Genomic DNA, 6,858 nt, shown 5'->3' with positions numbered 1-6,858 from the left:
CCCAACAGGTTGAGAACCTCTTATCTGTAGCATAATGCAGCCTGTGATAGTAATGTATCTGCCTACCTTCAAGGAAATCACATCAATACAAATAATATTCAAATGTATACACTTATCATGAAAGCTATTGATGCAGAGATGGAAGATTCCTACCAATATCTTCAGTTTGAATTTTAACCCTTACACCAGTGGTTCTCAACCTGTGAGTCGTGACCCCTTTGGGGGTCAAACAACACTTTCACAGGGGTCGCCCAATACATCCTGCATATCAGATATTTACATTATGATTCATAACAATAGCAAACTTACACAAGAGCTTCTCCAGATTGCTAATCAACACATTCACTCACGCATAAAATCAAACATTTTCCCAATACTTTTATTTTCTGATCAGCTCATTTATGAATAATCCCTCTCCCTTATAAATATATGCTTGCAGCCTTCTTCCTATCTTGGATCATGATCCATTAACAAATGAAGGCCTTTAAAGTTTTGCTTCTTCCCTTCCTAAAGGTCAGCTCACTTTAAAGATGAGGCTCTTCCCCAGTCACATTCTGAGTACCTTCTGACTGGAAGGATTCATCTTATGGCACTGTATCTGACAATATTTCACTGAAATTCAGGAGGTTTTCATTAGCTAATCCCTCAGAAGTAGACAGTATATTCCTTCTTAACCTGTTCACTGTATGGAAGTTCTGTTGAAAGCTGTTTACTACAGGTGACCCTGGTGACATAGGAAGTACTGGTTACATACAATCCATCATCCCAGCAACATACAAACCACCACAGTAAGAGAAACTGACAGATGAGTGATGGTAATATCCGTTCTTAGAACTTCTATATTATATTTACATATGATAATCATAAATTTCTTTAAGCTGTGTATCTGTGTGTCCCTGAGTTAATCTATACATTATAGACAATGAGTGAAAATCATAAAATCAAAAGAGATATTTTTGATCAAAGTAAGGATACATGCAAACAAAACTTAAATTATTTATAATGAAAACTGGTAGTAATGAATGCCAACATAAAAGATATTACCTTACTTTATTTAAAATAAACAAATAACATTATCGCTGAATCAATTCCAATGCACTCCATATCGGACAGAGTATAACTGCTGCTTAAGGTTTCTAAAATGGCAAATGGTAAATCTTTACAGGGACAGTCAATCTCATCTTTCTCCCTCAGAGTACCTGGTAGATTTGAAGCAATGACTTTATCAACAGTGCAATGTTAAACTCAAGGTGCCACTGGCACATATTTTAGTAAAGTCAAAGACTTAACCAGATGTGTCTTTATTTTAAAGGAGAGCTTCAAATCAGTCCATCGTGATTTGTTGCTGTGGGGAGGTGTCATCGAATCGGTTCCAACAATGCAACAACCACCACCTGGTCCTGGGTTAGCCTCACAGTTGTTCTGATTGAGCGCGTTGTTGCCACCACTGCCTCAACCCACCTGCCTGAGATCGTTCCTCTTTCTCTATATCACTCAATTTTCCCAAGCCTGATGTCGTTCTCCAGGGACGGTTCTCTCCTGAAAACATGTCCAAAGGACTTGAGATGAAGTCTCACCATCCTTGCCTTGAAGGAGTCATTTTTGGTACTTCTTCTAAGACAAATTTCTTTGTTCTTTTGGCAGTCCACATATGGTACTTTCTGTACTCTTCGCCAGCAACACCATTCAAATGAATTCACTCTTCCCCAGTCTTCCTTATTCCAGGTGGAAATTTCACATGTACATGAGGGCAGGGAAAACACCGTGACTTGGGCCAGGCACACCTTAACCTCAAAGAAAAATCCCTGTTCTTCAATACTCCAGAGCGGTTTTGCACAACAGAGTTCCCTAAGGCAATGTGCTATTTTGGTCTCCTGACTACATCTCCATGGGAAATAGTTGTGGACCCAGTCAAAATGATTTAGTTAGGGCAACATGGTGACGGATCACAATTTGCAAAATTTTGGTGGCTAGAATGATAACAAACGGGTCAAACTACCCAATGATAGCCTGCTACAAACCATATATAGCTCTTAGAAAACAAGGGCAATATGTATGTTGTAAAGTGATTCAGTCTCTGGTCATGCAATTAGAAAACACCGTGCCCTGCTCAGGAGTTCATGGTCTCTACTGTCTTAGAAGTAATTGAGTTTCCCACACCAGCTTCTGAAAGGGCCCACTCTGTCTATTGTGTGCTTCCCATGACAGAGCTACCACCAGCTTTAATTTTTCCCATTGCAGGTATCATTCCTAAGATCCACTCTTTCCCATTTGATCTTTATTGTATTTTTTTTAATTAGAACCCATTTTAAACTATCCCTAAAATGATCTCAAGATTCTTGTATAAATATTTTCTCATTCCTTCTTTCAGAATCTATTGGAATCATATAATCTTTTCAATAGACTAAGCATTTTGATACTATTAATCAAAAATACCATAGAATAGCATGAAGCACATTTGGAAAAACATAAACCACAAATGCTTAAAAGCATTTTTTCCAAACATCTTCATAAATTACTATAATATTGTGTAATTTCCTAGTGGTACAATGGCCAAACTGCTTGGCTGCTAACCAAAAGGTGAGAGGTTCAAAACCATCAGGGCTCTGTGGTAGAAAGATTTGTCAGACTGATTCCATAGAGATTTAAAGCCACAGAAAGCCTATGAGGAAATTCTACTCTGTCTTATATGATCATTATGAGTCAAAATAAATTCAAAGTTACTGAGCTTGTTTTCTTTTACTTCTTCACCCCCCCTGTCATTTATGTATGATCTATTTTCAGCACTCAACATGTGTATCTGGATCACTGCAACTAATATTGCCTCACAAATATTTGAACATAATCAAGTGGCTATATTCCAGACACCCAGCACTGGCATTTTATATAATGCGAGAAGGGTGACATCTGCTTCTCCTCTTACTCATTTTCATAAGAACATCCCACTTATATTTTATTTTTACACCATCAATACATATTCTAAAATAAGACACAGCCTTCAGATGCAAACCCAAGAGTTCACAGACTGAAAGATCCACTTCCACACCTGTAAGTTTTTGGCTGGAAGATACTTCATTTGGATAGAAAACTTAGAGCAGGAGCCAGGACCAGTCATATTATGTGCTTTGGCAGTTTCTCTACACCACCGTATATTTATTTTTAATCTCTAGGGATAATTTTGAGAGAAAGAATCTTATAATGTGTTGCTGAAATATTTATTATATTGACAGCCAAAATGAAAACTCATTCAGTTTTCTTAAATGTTTAAAAAGATACACCCCCTCCAAGATGTTATGTAATGGTGGATTATAAAGAAATAAATGTATAAATTAATCCTAAAATAATGTCATTAGCTCTTCAGTTGTAATAAGTAACAAATTTCAAACTATTGTCAGTAATTATTAACAAGGCACGCATAAATTATTCCAATTAAATGAATAAATAATATCAAGTAATTGAAAAAAGTTTAAATTTTTCATTTATATTTACATATTATTTCCATTTCATTTATGTATGCCTTGCAACTAATATTCATATTTAATAAATGAAAATGTAATAGAAAAGGATACACTACTCATTTCCTTCCTCTTTGTTCTTTCCTTATTTTATTTGTTTAAATGTTGACTAAATTTCTACCTAGCAGATTATCCATTAAAAGATAGAACAAAATGGGTGACTCAAGATAGAAAGTTAATACAATAGAACCCAGATACTAAACTGTGGGAAGCCGCAGCTCTCGCCGCCATTACAAGATGGCGCCGGGCAGTCAGGGCGGTTGCCCAGTTAAGTGATAAACAACCACTTAGAGCATGCGCACTGCTTAGATGACGTAGTCATAACTCCACCCTGGAGTATGCTAATAAGGGTTCTGGCGAACGCACCAATCAATGCACAGCACGTCCCCATAGAGCGCATATAAGCAGCAGTAGTTTGGGGCTTCGGGGTCTTTTTCCGCATCTGCAAATCGAACCCGCATTAAACGCCTGTGGAAGAATCCTGTTGTGGCGCGTCCTGTCCTTCTTGCTGGCGAGACTGAGCGCGCGACACTAAACTGCATCAATACTCAACATAATCGGATTTTGACACAAAATGTTGAGAAAATTTTGCATTGGAGTGTTTTGCTATAATTTTCTTAGTTTGGGTGGCTTTTTGTACTCTTTTTAGATGTTTTTTTTAATGGGTCCTAAGAAAGAACTTTTTGAAAGAATCATCAGGAAAAGGAACTGGTTAGCTGTGTTATCGATATTGTTGATGATCATTTAATAAACCATTTCAGAAAACATTTAGGAAACCACCAACAGCAGACCACAGATTGTGTTTTGTTTTTGTTTGTTTTTAGAGAAAGACAGTCAGGTCCTAGAGAAAAAAGAGAAAGAAGGGAAATAACTCATGAAAAGCAGCTACCAGTTGGTTTTATGGAAGGAGATTTCCCTTCCAAACAATGACTCTCTCCACACCTCCTCTCCACATCCCTGTCCAGAGGTCCAGATCCTCGTCAGTCTCAAGGTATGGGTTTTAACACCGTAGTTGTTAAAAAAAAAAAAAAAACCTTTAAAATTTTGTGTTTCTTATTTAAATTATATTATTTAACTCTGAACTTATTTACTTTGAAATTTCTGTGTAATTGTTTGTATAAAAAGACAAGGTTGGAGTAAAAACCTGGTGTTAGAGAATAGATTAAACCAATATCAATGATTTCTTGTGGGAAAAGTTGATTCAGAACTCGACTGCATTGCATCTCAATGCTCCTTCCAGGACAGATTAGCATTGAGGTCTGGGGTTCTCCTGTACTATTAAAGTACACTTTAAAAGTTGTACTCAAAGAGAATTAAAGTAATTATACCATTTAACCTAAAAACTTAAATGTCATTCTGCACTGGCCACTAAATAGACATCCAGACTCATCAATATATTTTATTTTTTATTTAAGAATGAATGATGATAATGTCATAAAATTTCCTTAAATAAAATTTACTTTCATTTTTGTCTTTTACTATAGATCATATTTATACACCATTCTCTCTCTTTCTTCTTTTCTCTCTTAAGTTACTTAATGTAGCATATGTCAGCATAAGCCAAGATTTTGTGTCAAAAATTTCAGAAGACACATATTAATGAAAAGTGTTTGGTTTTTTTTTTTTGTTCAGTGACTCAAAATGATTACCTCTTCTAAAAAGAGTCAACCTTAATGTACTGGATGGAGTTACTTTTTCTTTTTTTTTCTAAATAATTTTATTGGGGGCTCGTACAATTTTTTTTGTTGTAAAATCAAAGTACTACTTTATTAAATGAGTTATTTTACACAATATGAACATCAATATAATTACAATTGTAAAAAAATTTTTAACAGGATGGACTGATTTTTGGATTTTCAAATCAGAGTCGACTGTACATTTACACAGAATTGTCTTTGCATGAAGCCCAAAAGGGAAGAGCATAACAATGAGCGTTTCTGTGGCCCCTTTATTTTTGCTGGTCAACAGTGGGTTAGAAAAGCAGCTGCAGGCTTGTTACCTAAGGTCTGAGCCAGTAGAAGAGTCAAGGTGTCATGAATTCACCTGTAAACAACTTTATGCTTGAACACCAGCCAATTCTGGAGGAAGTGGAGTCTTAGGATGTTTGCTCTCAAAGTGCTGCTTGAAGGTCTTAGGGTCTGGCATTTGTGTCCTACAGACAGTGCAGGTATATATTAAAGCAGCTTTGGCAGCAGCCTTTTGGTCATGTCCTTGTTTCTTCTTTTGTCCAGCTTGCTTTTTGGCATTTTTCTGCTGAGACTGGATCTTCTGCTGCCCACGAGCCATATCCGGGCTGGGATAGTCCTGCGTCGGAGAGGCCGCGCAGCTTGAGAGCGGCTCGTACAATTTTTATCCCTATCCATACATCCATCCATTGTGTCAAGCACATGTGTACATTTGTTTCCCTCATCATTCTCAAAACATTTTCCTTCTACTTTAGCCCTTGGTATCAGCTCCTCACTTTTCCCCTCCCTCTCTCACCATCTCTTCCTCACAAACTCTTGATAATTTATAAATTTGATAATTTTAATGACCTACTTTTGATGATATGGCATGACCCAAAATGACAAAAGCAGCTGAAAACATTTCTTAATGATACAGATTTGGAATTATGAGATGAAAGTCTAGGATAATTGGATGTCATATAAATATAATAAACATAAAAGTATCAATAGCCTAGGTGTTATATTAATAAGCTACAGTGACCCCACATTGGTCATTTTAAATGAGACAATCTTATGGTCAACCGTGCCAGGAATAACAAACTGAAGTAAAATGATATGCCATTCATCGTCAAAAAACATGTCAAGAATTATCCTAAAGTAAAACATTGTCAGTGTCCATAGGTCTATAAAGAACAGCACTTCATACAACTGTTATCCAAGTTCTGTACCTTGAGGTAAGGGAGACGGTGATTGGTCAATTATATGAAAATAATACTTTATAATTTATCAAGAGGTCACGAGGATGGGAGGGAGAAGGGAGGGTAAAAAGAGGAGCTAATACCAAGGGTTCAAATAGAAAGTAAATGTTTAGAACATAATGATAGCTACAGATGTACAAATGTGCTTGATACAATTGATGTATGACTTGTTATAAGAGCTGTAAGAGCCCCCAGTAAAATGATCTTTGAAGAAAAAAATAAGTGAATAGGAACCCATGATATTGAGAAGTAACAATCTAATTTGTAAATGATTTAATACTTTGTAAATTGATGTTTATTTTCAAATTATAATCTCTAAGATCACATCTTTTAAGCATGTGTGTCTCTAGGAAAAACTATAAATTGATTTTAGTTCTTGTCTATAAAAATAATAAAATAGCACTAAAGATATTTGATATC

General features: G+C 36.0%; 1 pseudogene; it reads right to left on the bottom strand.

Moving 5' to 3' along the window:
• Positions 1 to 5,403: 5,403 nt before the first annotated feature.
• LOC142443647 (zinc finger protein 706 pseudogene) lies at positions 5,404 to 5,843 on the bottom strand (annotated as a pseudogene).
• Positions 5,844 to 6,858: the final 1,015 nt, after the last annotated feature.

This window comes from Tenrec ecaudatus, chromosome 3 (assembly GCF_050624435.1).
Source record: "Tenrec ecaudatus isolate mTenEca1 chromosome 3, mTenEca1.hap1, whole genome shotgun sequence".
Lineage (NCBI taxonomy): Eukaryota > Metazoa > Chordata > Mammalia > Afrosoricida > Tenrecidae > Tenrec > Tenrec ecaudatus.
Note: the sequence above shows the minus strand (reverse complement) of the source record. Positions and strands in the feature narration are given on the sequence as shown.